This window comes from Aedes albopictus, chromosome 3 (genome assembly GCF_035046485.1).
Source record: "Aedes albopictus strain Foshan chromosome 3, AalbF5, whole genome shotgun sequence".
Classification (NCBI taxonomy): Eukaryota; Metazoa; Arthropoda; class Insecta; order Diptera; family Culicidae; genus Aedes; species Aedes albopictus.
In genome coordinates this window covers 376,683,744-376,705,135 of record NC_085138.1, presented here as the reverse complement: position 1 = coordinate 376,705,135, position 21,392 = coordinate 376,683,744, and the positions used below count along the sequence as shown (strand labels likewise).

Here is a 21,392-nt window from a genome sequence, read left to right as displayed (position 1 = left end):
TGGAGCCAGGAGAACCGAAATCGGTTGACAGACGGTTGAGATATTTATTATGATACACTTGGTCAAAAATCTCAAAAAATTTAGTTGAATAAATCCTAAGTACACTTCGAAAGATATCTCTGTCACCAAATGTCCAATCCTAATAAAATTTCTGAGCAATCTACTAGGATGTTGTAGCTTTCATTTGGTGCCAAGAGAACCCAAATCGATTGACACACGGCTGAGATATTTAGTATGATACACTTTTTTTAAAAATCTCAAAAAGTTTAGTTGTATAACTCCTAAGTACTCTTCGAAAGATATCTCGGTAACCAAATGTCCAATCGAAATAAAATTTCAGAGCGTTAAACTACGATGTTGTAGCTTTCATTTGCTGCCAAAAGAACTCAAATCGGTTGACAGACGGCTGAGATATTCATCAATATGCTAAATGTCAAAAATCTCTCAAAAAGCTAACCTATATTACTTTAAAGTACTCTTCGAAAGATATCTCGGTAACCAAATGTCCAATCAAAATAAAATTTCTGGGCGATCTACTAGGATGCTGTAGCTTTCATTTGGTGCCAAGAGAACCCAAATCGATTGATAAATGGCCGAAATATTTATTATGATACACTTGTTCAAAAATCTTAAAAAGTTTAGATGTATGACTCATGAGCACTCTTTGAGAGATATCTCGGTAACCAAACGTCCAATCGAAAAAAAAATCAATAGCGTTCTACTAGGATGTAGTAGCTTTCATTTGCTTCCAAGAGAACTCAAATCGGTTGACAGACGGCTGAGAAACGTGCGTGACTTTTTTTTTGTAACGCACATACACACACACACACATACACACATACACACATACACACACACACACATACAGACATTTGCTCAGTTCGTCGAGCTGAGTTCATTGGTATATGAGACTCGGCCCTCCGGGCCTCGGATCGAAAGTCGGTTTTTCGAGCGATATTTATACCCTTCTTATGGGTGTAAGAAGGGTAAAACTTGCCGAAGAAATATCCAAAGCATTACCGAAAAAGTTCCCAAAGCAGTAAAAGAGCCGTAGCGTGGTCCCATGGCACCCTTGGCAAGCGTCCAGGTTGGCGCCCCACGACAACTAAACATTGTTAATTTGTCTAAATATGTAGTTGTTTTTTTATTCAAATTTTCTTCAAAAGTTATATGTTGGTGTTTCGAAAAAACGTATTCCCACAGACAAACAGACGTAACACTCTGATAATTCACATCGTACACCGATTTAACGGTCTTTTTCAAAATTTGATAGTTGGCCAACTGCCCAACCGTGGCGCTCGCATCGTTTTTGTTCGAGTTTGACGTTTGCTCACTACCGCCACCTAGTTGGTGGTCGGCCAAACATAGGCCTTTTAGCATTGGGCGAATATGTTTTCGTGACTATGATTTGAATCGAAAAATGTTCGAAGTGTTACGTCTGTTTGTCTGTGGTATTCCCTTCGATTTTGTTTCAATTTTCTTATAGTTTTTTTCATTCGTGTAGTTTCTGTAGGATTTTCAATTGGAGTTACCCAAAAAATATTCGAAATCTTTTTCTCTTATGCAAGTATTAGTACAAACACATTTTGCATTTCAAGAATCTCACTGAGACCAGCTCAATAATTAGAAATAATATTTCAGATTCATAATATAAATAAATTATGCATATTTTTTTACTGGGAATCTTACAGTATTTTTTAAAATTTTTGTTTGTTTTGTACTCAATTGAGCTTCACTGGTGTTCAGGAAAACTTAAACGAACTATTTTACCAATTTTCGGCGATTAGTAAAATTGGTTTTACCTGACTTTTTCCATAAAAATTACCAAAGGTTTCTTCTGAAGTTAAATCAAAATATTTCTCAGAAGATCTGTGAGAAAGTTTTCAGTAATCATTGGACAAACCATGGATATGGAAGAATACCAGGAGAAATTCCTGAAGGAATCTCTACAGAGGTTTTTGTTCTCTGGAAGAATTCCTGCTGGAATCATTGGATTAAATTATGCAAGAATCTCTAAAGGAGTTTCAGCAAAAATATCCAGAGGAATACTGGATGAAAATCCTGGAGAAATTTCAGCAAGAATTTCCAATGGGAGTAACTCTTCCTTAATTCGTGGAGCAGTTTATGAAGAAATGCCTGATGGAATGCCTGTAAGAATTTGTAAAGAACATCTGAAAGAGTTTAAGAAAGAACACATGTACTTGGAAGAATTTTAAATCACTAAAAATCACTAAAAAAGTTTCTTAAGTATTTTTTTGAGAATTAGAAAAAAACTCCTTAAAAGGTTTCATGAGGAAATCCCTGGAGAAAGTTTCGAAGGAATCCAAGAAGGCTTTCAAAAAAGCATTGAAGACATTTTGGATGGAATCAAAGGCAGATTTTCTTATGGAATATCTGGAGAAATTTCTGAATGAATTCCAAATTTACGGTTTTCTGGAGGAGTTTATAAGGGAATTCATGAAGAATCCTTTTCTCGGAATTCTAGCAGAAATATATGGAGCATTTCTTAGTAAGCATGAAACAATTTCGGAACAGAATAGTTTCTAAGCGATGTGATAAATTTCTTGTTTTTAAAGAAATTATAGATGACTTTCAGAAGAAAACTTTAGTCTAATTTCTAAAGAAAGTCATAGAAGATTTTCTAGAAAAATCCCTGGAAGAATTTCTAAAGGGATTCTTCGGAAATATATATGTCGCACGCTCCACGACCAACTGCGCCGATGACGCAAGGTAGGGTACAAGGTAGTGTATCCTACCTTGCGTCATCGGCGCAGTTGGTCGTGGAGCGTGCGACCGTGCCGAGCTCTCGACGCATACTGAATTAGACACCAGCAAACATACTGCTTGGTGGCCAGGTATGTGGAGTGCGAGAGTAAGTCTCGGCTTCAAATAAAAATAATACGCTTTCACTTGTAGTTGTTGGGCACAAACGAGGCTGTGTTGTGGATTGACATCTAAGCCGAAAGAGAGATGGTTCTTGAAAAAGTGAATGTTCATGGTGAGGGCTCGGGTTCAGTTTGGATTTCTATTCCGCAGAATTATCACCTGTTCTGTGGCTTAGTTGGTTAAAGCACCGGTCTAGCGAATATGGGGTCGTGGGTTCGAATCCCACCAGAACGCGATTTTTTTCAAAAAATCATCCCTCAATTTGTCAATTAGCAACATTCTGTGTCTTCTAACTACAAGTTTTTCTAACGGATTCTCTGCAAGGGTTTCCTTAGGAATTTATGACGGAATTATTGAGAAAATCTATTGAAGTGTTCCTAGGCACCTAATCCTTAAAGATACTTTTGCAGGTATCTCTAGGAGAATTCCTAAGAAATTTCTGAAAATTCTTGGAAATATTTCGGGACAAATCCTTTGAATAATTTCTGAATAAACTCCTAGACAACTGCCTGAAAGCCACCCTGGAAGAATTTCTGATAGAATTTAGAAATTCCTTTGAGAAATTTTAAGAAAATCTGCAGAAGAATTTTTTATTGTTTTTTTTTAAAGGATCCCTGAATGAGTTTCTGAGAATTTTTTAGAGGAATTCTAGAAGAATTGTTCAAAGAAATCCCAAGAGAAAATTACTGCAATATTTTTTAAAAGATTTTCTGAATGAAATAATTTCTGGAATATAAAATTTTATTTGGGGGAATAGGAATAAAAAAAATGCAATGGTATTTTTTTGGGGTGAAAATGACGCAAAAAAATCTGCTAGATTTGCAAGAGACTAAGCGCAAACAGACATTTACTGGAAATAACAGTTTTATGAACTGAAAGAGCATCGTCTGATTTGTTTTTCATTGAAAATACTTTTTAAACACTGAAAAATATTCCATTAAACAAATGCGAAGAAAATCCTAGAACGTAACCTCAAGACCACACACGTAACCACAACTCTCTGTGTCAAGACTTTTCCCAGTGCGAATGTTTTGGAATTAACAGAAATAAACTTTCACTAATCTGCCGAAAGCTTATTGATTATGTTTTGCTCAATACAAAATACTAAAATAGCTTCTCAAAACAAAAAAGTATTCAAATTCCCATGTAACATAAAAATTCAAAATAATCTAGAGAGATCTGACTTTTTGAAGAATACGGAAGAACATAAAAACATATGATCATTCTAAAATATTGTTAATGATGAAATCTTGATAACAGTCAATAAAACAATGGCATACTCCTGTTTCCTTCAAGCTTTAGGTTCTTTCGGCGCCACTTTGAGGCTGGTGCCCTTGGCGGGAACAACCTGGCCAACCGTACGCAACGGCGCTGAGCAGTAATCGGAAATCGGAAAGGTTTGCCAGATAATTTAATGAAATTCCAATGAATTTTTCGAAACAAGTAACATTAGAATTGCCGGATGTATTCTGAAAGAATCTGCTGTAGGAATTCCTTAAACAATTACTGAAGAAATCTTGAAGAAAATGCCGAAGTAAACTGAATTCAAACATTAAAAAAAATCGACGAATTTCCTAAAAAAAAATAGATGGAAATTCCGAAGATATTTGCGAAGTAATTTGCGAGGAAGTTGCTAGAGTCATTGTCGAATGAATTACCAAAAAAAAAAACAGCTGACGTAATTGAATAATGCTTGAGAGATTCTTAAAAAATCCGAATGATTTGTTGATGAAATTGAAAAAAAAAAATCCAAACAAACTTCTAATGGGATTGCCACAAAAGTTTCCATGGTAATTAATTACCAATAAAAATTATCACAGGATGTGTCGAAAGGTATGTTGTAAAAAAAAATCAAACATATTGCCGAAGAAAGTCTCAAATAAATTGCCGAAGGGAGTCCAAATAAAATGCATAAGAAATTTTCCAATTTCAAAGAATTTACTGAGAAAATTCCAAAATGTATCTAAATTGGCATACAAATGGTAATACAATTTCCAAATAAATTGCCGGGAATATTCCCTGAGGAATTTTCGAGAGAATGTTTTGCCGAAAACAAAAAATAGACTCGATTATCTGGTCGAGTTTTGGAACTTCCCAAAACATGTGCCTTGCTAACAGAATGTTGTTAGAAGCAGAAATTGTGACACTGGTTACTAATCAAAGTTTTACAAACGTGAAAATTTCAGCTTCATACAGTGTGGAGCGGACCTGGTGTGGTGGTTAGAACACTTGACTATCACGCCGAGGACCTGGGATCGAATCCCACTCCCGACATACTCACAAAAATGTGGGTTCTTCCTTCGGAAGGGAAGTAAAAACGTGGGTCCCGAGATGAACTAGCCTAGGGTTAAAAATCTCGTTAATACAGACAAAAAAAAGCTTCATACAGCATTTCATTTACCAGATACAGGGGATAGACAAAATGATTGGGATAGGTAAAATTTTCATTTTTCAAAAAATGTCCAATTAGCTGTAACTTTTCGAAAAGTGCATCAAATATTCTCAAATTTTGACTATAAGTTGATCAACTAATTATGTATCAGTGGACAAAATTTGAAAAAGATCGGGCTATACTGCAAGAAGTTATAGGCATTTTAGAAAAAAGGTAGAATTATCCGATAGCCAACTTTGAGCTGTTATATCTCCGGATTCAATGAACCGAATGCAATGAAATTTTGTCCATTTATGACTTATATAATTAGCTCTGAAAAACGTTTGACACAACTTGAAATTATTAACAGGAGAAAAAGTTATAGCGATTTAATTAATTTTATGATTTTTTAGTAAATTGGTCTATTTTTAATATGCATCCCATTACTTTTTCAATGAATTGTCGCCTATGTTGTTACTTTCCTTTAAAACATATCTGTATTCAAGACAATCAGAGGGAATTTAAATGAACTATAATTAGCATCTTGATTTTTGAAACGATGTTGAAATTCAAGAAAATTTGGTGTTTTATAAGAAAAATAATCTAATCGTTATAATTTTTTCCGTGTTAAGAATTTTAAGTTATGTCAAAATTTTTTCAAAGCTCATTATATAAGTCATAAACGGTCAAAATTTCATTGCATTCTGTTCATTGAACCCGGAGATATAACAGCTCAAATTTGACTATCGGATAATTCTACCTTTTTCTAAAATGCCTATAACTTCGTGCAGTATAGCCCGATCTTTTTCAAATTTTGTCCACTGATACACAAATAATTGATCAACTTACTGTAAAAATTTGAGAATATTCGATGCACTTTCCGAAAAGTTACAGCTATTTGAAATTGTTTTGAGAAGGGAAAATTTTGCCTGTCCCGATCATTTTGTCTATCCCCTGTACATGTTTGTGAAGCTCAACAACGCGACTCAGGATTGATTTGAAATTGGTGTCTTTTACAAAAAGTTTGTAATTTAGCTCAAGAATAATGCGTTGATGTCACCAACATGATTTGACGCAGTCGCGCACATCTATTTACGATTGCGATTAAATTTACGGGTTATATTATTATAGAAGGAAATTGAGAGTAGGTCGGTATTTCCTTTTACAAAAAAAAAAACAAAAGCAAACTGGAAGCTTCTGAAACTGGCACCCCCTAGGCACCCCCTAGGAAAAAATCCTAGATACGCCAATGGAGGAATTTTTGGAGGAATTTCTGGAGGAATCTGGATAGAATTTCTGGAGCCATTTCTGGATGAGTTCTACATTATAAAGGATTTTTGTATGCAGAATAATTTAAATGAAAAAAACAACTTCTAAGACTTCTGCACAAACATAACTTCCAATTGATCATCTAGAGTAATTGTCGGTGGAACTCCGAAATGAATTACTAATGCAACACTCTCGAGGTCCCGGTTGATCTTCTAGAGGAATTTCCGGTGGAACAGTAGGATGAATTAGAGAATTCGTTAGGCATTTCTAATGGAGCTCCAGGTGGAATTCCCAGAGGAACTCCTCGGTAGAACTCCTAAATATAGGGAACCCCGATGGACTTCAAGGGAATTTCAATTGGTACTCATAGCGGAATACCTAGGAGCTCCGAAGAACCACCTGTAATAATTTCAGGAGGAACTGCTAAAGGAAATCCCGCTGAAACCTCTGGTGGCCTCAAATGATCATGTAGAGTAATTCCCGATGGAACTCTTGGGCAAACTCATGGTGGAACTCCTAGAGTTATTCCCAATGGAATTTCTATATAAATTCCAAGTGGAGATCCTGATAGAATTCTTGGTTGAACCCCTTCTCGGTAGAACACCCTAAAGGACCCAGTTAATCTTCTAGAGGAATTTCCGTGGAACCCCTGGAGAAAAGCTCCCTATCGAAGTCCTGGAGAAGGATCCTTCTAAAGTGATCCCCGGTGGAGCACCTGAAAAAATTCCCATTAGAACTTCTTTAGGAATTCTTGGTGAAACTTCCAGAAGAATTCTCAGTAGGGGAGACTGAGGAGACTTGATCCCTGGGGAGACTTGTTCCCCCCATATTTTCTCGGAATTAAAAACATTTTTTTCTAGCCTAATTTTTCCAAAACTACTCCTGGACAAACGACTATGTTTTGGCTACAAGTGATTTCGATCGTACATTGTATTATTTTTTAACGGCTAATGGTTTGTTTTCAGTCCTTCAGAAATCTTTAAGGCGATTCCGAAAATTCTCAATAACTTTGCGAAAATTGAACCAAATCGTGTCAAAATTTTACAACACATAGTTTAAATAAACTACTTTCAAACTTCTTTATCCAAATAAGGCTGTTGATAACATATTTTAATTATTTCAGCTTAGTATACACAACAGTGACATGGGGAGACTTGATCCCTCGAGGATTACACACACATTCTTTTTCTCTTTTCTTGGCGTTACGTCCTCATTGGGACAAAGCCTGCTTCTCAGCTTAGTGTTCTATGAGCACTACCACAGTTATTAACTGAGAGCTTCCTCTGCCAATGACCATTTTGCATGCGTATATCGTGTGGCAGGCACGAAGATACTCTATGCCCAAGGAAGTCAAGGACATTTCCTTTACGAAAAGATCCTGGACCGACCGGGAATCGAACCCGTCACCCTCAGCATAGTCGTGCTGAATACCCGTGCGTTTACCGCCTCGGCTATATGGGCCCTATACACACATTATACATGTGAAAAAAAAAAATCTATTCGGAAGCCTCTATTTACTTGGAATTGTAGTCTATTCAACGATAAAATGTGTCAGAGATTTATAACTTTAGTACAAACCAAGAAAAGCGGGATCAAGTCTCCCCATTTTGAAAATTCGGCATATCCTTAAAAAATTAAGGAAATCTTACAATTTCAAACACTCCATATTCAACGAAAATACAACAAAATTCGAAAAGAAAATGAATAGGAAGACTCTGGAATTATTTTCCCTTTGAATAAACCATGTGCTCAAAGGGGGATCAAGTGTCACCCATTTTTGAAAAATACATCATAAGACATGCCTCCATAAAAACACAGTTTTGAAAACTTTAACAACAATTTCAAGGCATTCTGTTGTGTATTAACTTGCAATAGATGTTTACCTGCCATTTTGTACGGAAATCAAATCTAGTTTTGTGTTTTTTCTTAAAGTTTCAGGTAAATTAAGAAAAAGGGATCAAGTCTCCCCCGATTTATTTCAGAAGAGAAATTGTATTTCAAAGTTTTGTTGACGGAAGGTGTGTAATCCAAAGGAATTTTCAACAAATGTCGGTAGAATTGTTGTAAAGTCGGTATTATGTAGCTGCCGATAGACATTTTTTCTAGTTAAAATTGCTATAAAACTAGCAATTTATTGGAAAAAACTTATGTTCCCTAATGTTACACCACTGACAATCTTTTCATGCAGATACATAATTGCAATGTTCCGGGCGCGAATTTCGAATGCCAAACATTTTCCACGTGTACGAAACCATTAAATTTCTTCGCGCTTCTACTCCGGCACGTTTTTGGAGAGTCAAAGAGCAGTGCTTCGCCCACATATAATCTACTTTCCATAACATTCTTCAGCAATAGCTCTCAACCAGAAGCTCTCCGGCTGACCGTTGCTTACATCTCATAAAATTAATCTAACGAGCTTAAAACTCTTTCACCCAGCAACAATGTACTACCAACCGCACAGCCACCCAGGTTGAGTGTGCTTACTTACCTACAGCAGTCAGTAGCTACGCTAAACCACCACCGAGGAAGAACACGGGACGTCCCGTCCATCAGTAACTCCGCTCCATCTCGGTCGCCATCGCCAGTCAGCTATGTAGTTGGTCTGGCCATGGCTAGGCCACATCAGCACCGGAGCACCTAACAGGATTAGTGATTACATTAGAGTGCTGGAGGAGTAGCAGCTCCTGAGTTGGAGTAGGGTAATAAACCGGTTGGTGAGAAAATATCCATCATTCCGATGTAATTTTTCCCGTGGTTGAATAATCCTATTTTAATCACCACATGTAGTCATGGGTGATGGATGTGACGTTGAGGAATTCCATCATTATGCGCAAAAAAAACTGTCTGTAAAGTGCAGCGAGCTCGTGGTTCATCCTTCACCGCCACACACCGTTCTCCTGCACACTGCCGAAGATCATCCTTAGCACGCGTCGCTCGAAAACTCCGACTGCTTGCAGGTCCTCCTCGAGCATGGTCCACGTCTCGTGTCCGTAAAGGACCACCGGTCTTATTAGCGTTTTGTACATGGTGCATTTGGTGCGTTGGTGAATCTTTTTCGACCGCAGTTTCTTCTAGAGCCCGTAGTAGGCCCTACTTCCGCTGATGATGCGCCTCCGAATTTCACGGCTCACGTTGTTGTCAGCCGTCAGTAAGGATCCGAGGTAGACGAATTCCTCCACCACCTCGAAAGTATCCCCGTCTATCGTAACATTACTACCCAGATGGATCCGGTCGTGTTCGGTTCCGCCTACCAGCATGTACTTTGTTTTTGAGGCATTCATCACCAGTCCGACCTTTGCTGCTTCGCGTTTCAGGCGGGTGTACAGCTCTGTCACCCGGAGGACCTACAAGCACTCGGAGTTTTCGAGCGACGCGTGACCGAGGATGGAGAACGGCAGCCACGAACCGTGCATTATGGAGAAATATTGTTGATTCAGTTTTATCTTAAATTTGATGTTATACTAAATAAATGAAAATATGAAATGTTAGCTTGTGTTAACATTAGCATTTTTGTTATAATATTTTTACCAAAGATAACAGATGTTTAACCTAGAACAAAATTTAACTGAACTTAACTTAAAAACTGTAAAAACCAAATGCGTTGCCCGACTGGAAAATTATATCACTTCTATTATTGTGTTATGATGTTATAATATTTTTCTATAACTAATCATGTTATAAACTAGATGCAGAATGATGTTTAAATAACGAAAATTGTAACAAAAAGTGCACTGGTCCAATCAAGATTATAACCTATTTTGTTATAATCATATCAAAATTATAACAAAATATGATATGAATTTTAACCCTCAGGATTACTTGACATAATTTTGTAAATGAATAAATAAATAAAAAAAATAAATAAATAAAAATAACAGAACGTGACATAATTGAGTTAAAGTATTTTGAAAACACCGAGGATGTTGAACATGATTATATCGTAATCTATATACAGTGTTGGACAAAACAATAAGACCACCGGTCCTATTTCATACAAAATGACCAAGTTTGATGATATGGTATTTGGATTCTAGCAAACCGATTTCGCTGAAATTTTGGAAGCCGACATGGAATTACGGGAGTTTTAATTTGTAACCAATTGATTGTATTCTGTTCACTACTTGCAAAGTTACGGATATACGGTGCGACAAAACAATAACACCAGATTTTTATGATGGTTATATGTGGCCAATTCAATAAAAATGTTCCCAAGTTTAAAAGGCATCCTTAATTTGGGTACATGCTTATCAATCATGAATCATCAGATACCCTCATATATCCTTTGGTAATGGTGATCTGGTCCCATTATTATGTCGTTTCGTATATCCGTTACTTTGGATGTAATGAACAGAACTCAATCAATTAAATACAAAATTGATTGATTGATTGATTTGTCTTTATTAGAGAGACTTTCAGCCCTTGGCTGGTTCGTCTCTTTCCTGAGAATTAAATACAAAATAAAATTCACGTAGCTTCATGGCGACTGTCAAAATTTTAGCCAAATCAGTTCACTAGAAAGGGGCTGTCCATAAACCACGTGGTCATGAGGGGGGGTTCAGCCGATGACCATTTTGTATGGACAAATAATTTTTTTTTTTGTATGGACTAATGACCACGGGGGGGGTTTGAAAAGTCCCAAAAAAATGACCACGTGGTTTATGGACAGCCCCAAACCGAGCATCACATCGTCATTTTGTATGAAAAAGGGCTGGTGGCTTGGCTGGTGGTCTTATTGTTTTGTCCGACACTGTATATATAAATGAATTTCTATCTGTCTGTCTGTCTGTCTGACCGTTATGGATTCGAAAACTACTGGACCGATCGGTGTGAAATCTTGTATGTGGGTATTTTTGGGGCCGGGGAAGGTTCTTAGCTTGGTGCGGGACCTCTCCGGTTTCTGGAACGGGGGCCTCCCAAACAGATGAATTTGCAGGGGAGCCCTTCCCTATGGAGCTATACGTCAAAAACACAGTAGGCAGGCAGTACGACGTTTGCCGGGACAGCTAGTGAGTTATAAATATCATGATTTATTGCGCTAGCGAGTCTTAGAAATTCTAAACTGCTGTATCAGATTAACAAGACCACTTAGAAGAGTTTCGTCTTCGGCAAAGTTGATCAGGACATCAACAAATGTCCGATTGTGAACTAGATAATTCTAGGTTTATCCGCAAGGTGGCGCTAATGAGTCTCAAAAGTTATCAACTGTTGTATCTCGAAAATCAAACCCCATAGAAGAATTTCGTCTTCGGCAATGGTGATCATGATCATCAATAGTTAATAGTATAATAAACTAGTTGATTCTACGTTTATCCGCAGGCCTTGTACATTTTACTTGGAATTTCATTCTCGACAATGTTGGTCAGGATATCAAAAGCAATCCGATGATAAATGATTCGATAGCCACCACTACTGAGTATTAGAAACTGTATACATCTGTATCTCAAAATTTAGATTACATAGATAAATTTCATCTCAGGAATAGTTGATCAAGACTTCCAGATCATGAACTTATTCATTATTATTGGTGGTATGTAGTTCCATTCAAAATATATTGATGATTATCTAATAAAAAAATAGGCATTTTCAACCAACATTTCCTTAAATTCCAAAAACAACACGTCTTTTGTTTCATATGTTTTGGAATGCAGTTATTTTTTTAAAATGCTGCCAAGAGATATATTTAGTTTTGCCCTAAACTGTAATATCAACATTCGAATAATCTGTGATTTTCAGAGAAAAAGCCAGTAACTCTTGAACCAAAAGCGATAACAACAACCTCTGCACACGAAAAGTTATATCGGTTTGACATTTTACCCACATAGAGGAAAATAAGTCAAGTTTACAATACCACACAAAAATAGTTAAATGTGTTCTTCTTTAATCTTAAATGGCTTTAACATATCATATCAGAGATATCTTGAGAACAGAAGTAGAAAATCTTCGGATTTCGAAATTAAAATTTAATGACATTGATATAAAATTTTTTTCGAGAAAGATCCAAAAAGTGTCAATCTGTGATAACTTTTTTCAACGTTTAAAATGTATCTTTGTTTTAATAATTTGTAAATCATATAGGGTAATTGTTCCCTTCGTTGTGGTAGTACCTAATGTTGCGGTAGTGGAAATTGAGCACTTTTTCGACTGAAATGTTACCAAAAGGCATTTTTAATAGATAAATTATGCTTAAATTATGAGATTGCACCATTCGTGTGCTTAAGATTTGCCCAAAAACCTATTAAAAAAAAAAAATATTTTCCTTAAATTTTTTGCTGCTGTGTTCCTATTGTTGCAGTAGCGTTCCTAATGTTGCGGTATCCCATATGATTTCAATGGGATACCGCAACAATAGGAACCAAAATTAAATTTTACCTCCATAATAGGAACAGTGTGCCTAATGTTGTGGTAAGCGAATTATGATCGAAAACAGAGAGAAACGATAGTTTTTATATTTTTCCAAGCAAATTTGGATAGAAAACTACCAACTAACGTTTTGCAACCCTTCATTAGATGGTACGATCATTGTTTTTAAAATGAATTTACCTTAATACCACAACGATGGGCACACTTTCCCTACTGTTGATAAACGTTCAAAATTTCATTCAATTCGGTTCACTGGTTTCCGAGGTATGACACACATAAAGGTATGACAAAAAATGTTGTCTAAAAATAGTGTTTTACGAGAACGGTTCTTACTTCGCGAAAGATTAATAAATCGAGCTAAAATTTGTACCAATGATGAACATATAACATGCATGAGCATGAGCATTAATGACCGCATAATTCGTAGTTGCTACTCCGTGATTGACCAGAGCAATCGAAATTGTACAAGGAACCAATGAATAGGGTTTGGGAGTAGCTTACTATTCTCAATGTACACAGTTCGAGAGCTCTCAACTTTATTAACGGCGCCGGCCACGTCCTTACGGTCATCGAGGAAGGGAGGGAATGTTAGTAAGACAAATGTTGTTAAAAAGGACCGCGAATCGCCGCGTCTCCACGTTTGTCTCAGGAAGGATTTTTTTGTTAGTAGGGTAGGGTACGTTGTCGGTCTGGAAGTCACCTATGGTTGGTGATATGATTTGACAATGGATCAATAAACACTAACTTTCGCGCACAATCGACCACTTTTCTATACGAATCATATCTAATAAAAGAAATCCTGTCGCGCGTCTCCACCCCATCAGGGAGCAGAAACTTTTAGACCATTCCACGCAGGGATGAACTGAACGCAACAAAGGACACATCAGTAAACCAAAGCATATGCATTCACAACATGGTACATTGTAAACCCTAAACACCCACGCATCTAATGTTTTCGGTTTCGCGAGACAATTGCGAACACGAACGATTATGCTGCGATACTCACTCCATACAGGAGCGATGCGTGCACAGCAAAGAACTACACGATACTCTCGACCATTTTTCCTCACTTAAACAATCTAGAAAGAAAATCTTATCGCGTGTCTCCACCCCAATATGAAATAGAAGTCTTTAGTTCAATCCACACAGGAATGAACTGAACGCGACGCTTAGTTTAGGAATGAAAGTATCGTAGGATCATAATTCACTTTGGTTAAATAACTTTTGAATTTGGATTATACCGTGAAGACTGTTGCACTATTGATCGCTTCTCGCGGAGAGCAAACAATGGATCATCTATGTCAGATGATCGGTCAATGTTTCTTTTCAGATCGTAATCTAGTTTGCAAAAAAAAAAGTCAGTACCTTTACTTGGAGTGATGGGCTATAAAAAGTGCGCTTCAGAAAATACAAAAAAAGTCTACTACTATCTTAGTTATGTTATTTTACTACGAATATTCACAATTAAATAATAGCATAAAACGAGCTCACCCATTTATGTGTCTCCATCGCTGGTTGGCTGTGTATCTCGACGTCGAACAAAGCACAAAAGCAAGCGCGCACTAATTTGGATGATTAGTTACAAAGCTACCGCACAACTCCGATCTTAGGCTACCATACGACCGAACCACTCCCAACGGAACTAATTTCGTCTCCAACCCACGCGTGCCATATACAAACTGTATATGTAATGCCCTACGCGCGTCGATCGGGTGGCTTTACGAAACTGATTCGACTCAAGTTGGAGAAGCGCGGAGGCATCACTGATACAGAATGATAAAATACGAAAAAAAAAAGATAACGAACACATGCGCGCCGACCGGATGGCTTTGGGGCCATTGATAAACCACGTAGACTTTTTGGGGGGAGGGGCCAAAGTCTACGCTCCATACAAATTTCAAAATTTGTTTATGGACGAAAGTCTACAAGGGGGGAGGGGGTGTCTGAGATGACCAAAACATGGTCTACGTGGTTTATGAACAGCCCCTTTACGAAACTCGTCGGAGCCCAGCAAAGCGAAGAAAGAAAAAAATCTCAATAATTAAACAAAGCCAGCGCGCGCGAATGTGGCTTTGCTGTTCCCGAACTACCGCACACTACTCTGTACCAATGATGAACATATAGGGTAAAAAATATAATTTGGACATGCACGGCGATGTATGTCTTGTTCCGGAGAGCTAATAAAAGTGGATTCTTCTCAATATCGATTATTCGATCAAACAGACCCTATTCTGATGACTTACGTTGAAAATATGCTTTACAATTAAAAATTTACTTCAAAATTATCGAAAATGTTAATTGTTTCACTAAAACTACTCTAATGCACAGGTATGCAAGATTACATACACTTCACAGTCAAATACAATTTTCACGTCAAAATCGTTGAATTAATAATTGTAAGAAATTTGAAAAACTTATTGCAATAAAAATGTTTAATAAAGAAGAATTAGGCAGCCAATCTCTTAAAATTCATCTAGAACGCATAAAATAGATGGTGTCCAAAATACATTACAAGTTTTCTACTGTAAATATATTTTGGCCATCTGACGAACTACATGGGGATGCTGTGCGATTGCATACTTGGAGGCATATTCTGTGGGTCTGGCGATATTTCCTCGATTTTAACCCGGGAGCGGTCGCGTCGTGTACTGAGTACACGCACCATGAAAAATGCACGCATGTGGTACACAGCGTGAGCGCGGCGTCGCCTCAGGTAGTCAAAGACGCGACTGCTCGAGGGTTAACAAAAAACTGCAATAGATTTCAAAATGCTACTTCCATGATTTAGCAGTATGTATTCAGGGCTTAACATTGAGATACAATTATTGCCCTGTCCAAATTATATATACCTGAGAGTGTCCAAAACATATATTCGGTGTCCAAAATGCAATTCTAACAGGCGATTGGAAATTATGATTTTCTTAGCTTGAAATGTTTTGGTTAAGGTTTTTGTCACCAGCAATGCAAAGTACAATCATACTACAAGCGTATTAGTAACTTTGCAAAATAATTACATAATTGCTTTCTGAGGAAGCTTGGGGACGATTTTTCTGACGTTGACCTCTGCCTGTCCAAAATACATGAATTACCCTAGAGGTTGACAAACATTCAAAATTTGAGAATTTCTGATGCACTCTATAAAAAGTTACAGCATGTTGGACTTTTTTGTGAGATAAAAAAGTTGCCTATGTTAGCTACCCCCTGTATGATATTCGTGCAGCTCATGCATCTATTCTTAAAATAATCTCACACAGTCACCCTTTTTGCAATCATCATCGATACAAATTGCTACAAATTAATCGGGGCTTCCAACAATCTAACCACATTTGAAAGCCACGGTTGCGGCGGCAGTAATCCACAACCCGCGTTCTAAAATAGAATTAACTCCGCTGGTTTATGGCGTTTTCCGCGTCGGAAGAGAAATTTGCAATTTTAATGTTCACTTTGGTTTTAATACTTCCTAGATGGAACCGAGGCGGCAGAGGTGCACCCGTCCGACAATTGCGCTTAAACAGTTTAACGGCCAACTCCTGAGGGCTTCGGGGAGTAGTTAGTACCCGGCGCAGCCATTACCACCAAGATGTAGTGCTACGGAATGCCATTCGCGTAAGGAATTGTTGTTCCCTCTTGCGTCATCATCAATGGACGAATAAGACTCCACCACCGGCGACGACGGCGAGGCACACCGTCTTGGAAGAAAAGGATAATTAAACGGATGCGGAGTAATGGCTTTTCCGGGGAATGAACATAACATAAAAATGATGTTTTTCCTTCTGCGGAATTGTGTCAACTTGTGCGTCATTTGCCAATTGGATCTCGAGCCGTTGGGTACGGTTCCATGTCATTAATCCTCCGAGATAATTATGTGCAGGTCGGTAAAGACGTGTGGGATAAACGTTGGGAGAGAGCAGTATAATTAAACTATTTAGTTTATCCTTCTATTTTTACAATTGAATTTATTCTACTGAACATGTATTAATTTACACATTTTTTCTCAATTTCCAGATGGATAAGATTGCACGCGCTATGTCATAAATACTGACCCATTAAGGTAAGTAAATACTTTATTACTTAATTGCCAGTTTAAATTGCATTTGAACGGCTCCGAGAATGCATAAAAATGCATTCAACAACACTTGAAAGCACGCCAACAAAAACCAGCAATGTGCATGTTCATGTGAAAAGCGACCACTCCTGCATTGATGCAATTAAGTCAAGTATGATATTCGTTGCAAACCAGTCAGTAGTGAGTGATGCAGTGGGAGGTGAGCTTCTGGAAATGGCGCTCGAAAAGATGTTTTCTGGCAAACTGAAAGCTGTCAGCTTCGGCTTCCAACCACGCGGATTTAGCCGGGATGTAAAAGCACAATGATGCACTCAACTGCAGCTGCAGCTGTATTGAAAACCAAGATGATGCGATGGCGAAGCGACGTAGTAGGGTCGATGGAAATTGAATCATCGTCAGTCAGCACTGAGGACGGAACTCATAAATATGTATCATCGATTGTTACGATGGAATCGCTGCTGCTGCTGCCGCAGCCGGTATCCAATATCAATCGCTGTCAGTTTACTTCCGAATTGTTTATGGGAAAATGGGGAAATGGCTTTTTAGAATCAGGCACGAAGGCACTGAGATTTGGTGGAATACAATGTCGGTATCTAATTTCCATTTTTTTTCAGAAAATGTAAAATACATTTTTTGAAACATTACCAAAATATACAAACCGCCATCACACTTACTTACTTTACCGGTCAGACTAAGGCTTGACTGTCCTCTGCTGTACGAAGGAGTCGTCTACATTCTACTCGTTCCATGGCTGTGTGTCTTTAGCTCCGCACTCTGCGAAGTGTCCGCAAATCGTCCTCCACTTGGTCGACCCACCTAGCTCGCTGAGCACCACGTCTTCTTGTACCGGGATGACTCTTGAGAACCACTTTAGTCGGGTTGCTATCCGACATCCGGATGACGTGACCCGCACACCGTAGCCTCCCGGTTTTCGCAGTATGGACGATGGTTGGTTCTCTCAGCAGCTGATGCAGCTCGTGGTTCATTCGCCTTCTCCAAGTCCCGTCTTCCATCTGCACTCCGCCGTAGATGGTACACTACATCTTCCGTTCGAAAACTCCAAGGGCGCGTTGGTCCTCTGCACGTAGGGTCCATGTTTCGTGCCCATAGGGGACGACCGGTCTAATCAGCGTTTTGTAGATAGTTGCCTTCGTGTTACGGCGAACTTTATTCGATCGTAGAGTTTTGCGGAGTCCAAAGTAAGCACGATTTCCTGCCACAATGCGCCTCTGAATTTCTCTGCTGGTGTCGTTGTCGGCGGTCACCAGTGAGCCCAAGTACATGAATTCTTCAACCGCTTCGAATTCATCACCGTCGATATAAATTAGGGGTGGCGGGCGCGGTGATTCCTCCCTGGAGCCCTTTGCCATCATGTACTTTGTCTTCGACACATTAATGACTAATCCGATTCGCCTGGCTTCACTTTTTAGTCGGATGTACGATTCCGCCATCGTCTCAAATTTACGAGCAATAATATCAATATCATCAGCGAAACCAAGCAGCTAAACGGACTTCGCGAAAATCGTTACACTCGTGTTTATCTCCACTCTACTTATTACAGCCTCTAAAGCAATGTTGAACAGCAAGCACGAAAGACCATCACCTTGCCGTAACCCTCTGCGAGATTCAAAGGGACTCGAGAGTGTCCCTGATACTCGAACTACACACATCACTCGATCCATCGTCGCCTTGATCAATCGCTTTATCCGGGAATCCGTATTCGTGCATAATCTGCCATAGCTGGTCTCGATCGATTGTACCATACGCCGAATTAAAATCAATGAACAAGTGATGTGTGGTGGGCACGTTGTATTCGCGACATTTCTTGTTGTTTTTTAGTAGGTTGGACACACGATACCGTCCATCCATTTCTCCGGTAATACTTCCTCCTCTCACCAGTGCTTCTCCACCATACTTAAGAAGATCTGCTCCAGCGGCGTTGTTGTTTTTCAACTGGCCAACCTCCTCCTCAATCTCTTGGAGGGCTGGAAATCTTGCGTCCTGCACACGTACTCCTAGATCCGTTACCACGCCACCTTCTTCCCAAGTAACAAAAAGTTCAGATAAAAGGGTACTTTATAAGCTAAGCAGCTTGTTCGAGGTTGCTCATCCCAAGTATCAAAATTAAATTTATAATGCTTTTGAAGTATTCTTCAACACCTGTTCTTTAAAACCATGCATAAACCAAATTGTTCTGCAAAACGACATCAACTCAACCATAAACCCGCCATAAGACCAAAGAGGCCCATCCTAAGATGCTCTTTGAGAGTTGTTTTTAAATATCTCTTAAAACTTGTTTGTACTTCCCAAGTTGTCCTCAAGGCGAATTGCTCTCTCCTTGTAGAATTCTTCAAGTGCACGATAAAACGATAATGAATTTGTAGGGGTTGTTGCTGATGCAGCTTTTATGTCGACAGAAAAGTTTGGTGCATTAAATTGAAATTAAAAATACAATGAAAATGTCACATTATTGTAATTGGGATTAGTTTATTACACAAATTGGAAATATTTCCGTGGTGTAACAAGGATGCCAAATGCCAAGCAAAATTCATCGTATATATGTTGCAAGATATTTCCAAAAATAGCAACGCGCTTCCATTATAACGCACTAATAAAATATTTAAAAATATTATTCCTGGTCATGCGAACATTGCTCATGAGTTTTCTCAACATGGCTTCCATTGAAATCTAGGCCGGTGGTCGGTCCATCATCGATGGTTTTAATCAACATCACCATAAGATCATCTTAAATTTCTTTCAACTCGTGCCAGAGCTAAAAGCATAACTCAAGGACACTAGGATTTATAACGTTCTCAATGCAGCCTGGTTGGCCTCCATCAAGAACGTCTTAAATTTATTTCATCTTATGCAAGGGTAAGAAGTATTACTCAAGAGTACTCAGGTTTATAACGTTCTTGAGTTAGGTTTATGCAAACTCCGTCAGAACGTCATAAATCATGTACGCCAAATTGTAGACAAATAATAAATTATCGCACGGCGGTGGATTTTGTGAATCTCGTCCGATGAATTTAATTATCAGCCCGGTACCGTTGCCAACCAGGCAGACCTTTTTCGATAACCGGCCTTGATGCGGTGCAGAGCCTCATTCCTCCGGTCAGCACTTCCAACAGGTAAGTAGTTGTTGATTTTGAAGATCGATAATTGGAACCCCGATTGCACGGGAATCGACGTCCTGGATGACCATACCCACCCCATTGCGGATGCTGCAACCGGAGGAACTTGGCACTGCACCGCGTCGCGGTTGGGTTTCCGGGTAGGTGTTCTTGATTGACAGCAATAATGGAACGTCGAGAATCAAAATCTGATGCTTGAGTTTTTTCTTGTATTTTTCATGTACCAAACTGTTCTCATGCGAGAACAGTTGCTCTTCACCAAAAACGGATGATTGAAGATAACTACAAGAACCTTATAAAACTGAAATAAAGTTCAACAGTTCTTGTTGTGTTTATGGTTTTATGAACTGAACCTCAAGTATTCTTGGAGGTGTTTTTAAAACCACATATTTGTTGGAATCCCAGCGCACGGTCTCACAAGCGAACAGACCGACCAAAAAACGTCCCGGGATATTCGTGATTCATAAAATTAATTACACTCTACGATTGCGTTATCGACAACATCTATTTACTAACAGTGAGTAGTACGGACTAATGATTAAAACAAAACAATCAACACAATTCAGCAATATGCTTCGTCGGTACTTATACACATACACCAAAGCGTTAATGATTAATCATAAATTTAATCATGATTAATGATTAATGATTAAGATTAATCAAAATCATTAATCATAATCACAAAAAAATCTCATTAAATCATTAACCATTAATCTTAATCACACTGTTTTTGCAATCTAATCATTAATCAGTAATCATAATCATAAGAAAAAAATATTAATCAATCATTAATCATTCATCACCAAAAATGATTCATCATACAAAATATATTATCCAATTTAAATTGGTTCAAATGCTGTTCTAAATAATATAATTTATGATTCTTTTTTTAAAAATCTCCCGGACAGAGTTACCTTTCACTTTTGAAATTTCAAAAACATGTTTAACAATAAATATATTTTAATCATTTCCAGTTTTTTGTGATTGATTAATCATGATTTTTAATCAATGAGCCATTTTTAATCATTAATCATGATCAATAATCACAGATAAATCCAATTTAATCATTAATCATAATCTTTAATCATCCTAAAAATCAAATTAATCATTAATCATAATCAATAATCACCAAAATTGAAATTTTAATCATCAATGATTAATCATGATTAAAATTTTTGTTAATCATGAACGCTCTGACATACACACTCAGACAAATCTCATCAGTCATCATCATTCATCGTCATTATAATTCTGGTACCAGGGGGCTGTCACTACTTTACTCCAACAATATTGACGAAGAATAGTT

At 38.0% G+C, this 21,392-nt stretch overlaps 1 protein-coding gene across 2 annotated transcripts in view; it reads left to right on the top strand.

Moving 5' to 3' along the window:
* Positions 1 to 21,392, top strand: part of LOC109409873 (GTP-binding protein Di-Ras2) — a 539,614-nt gene that overhangs the window by 297,028 nt on the left and 221,194 nt on the right. For both annotated transcript variants that reach the window (XM_062855754.1, XM_062855755.1), the window contains exon 3: positions 16,892 to 16,937. The gene's annotated coding sequence lies outside the window, so the exon portion shown is untranslated. The remainder of the gene's footprint in view (positions 1 to 16,891; positions 16,938 to 21,392) is intronic.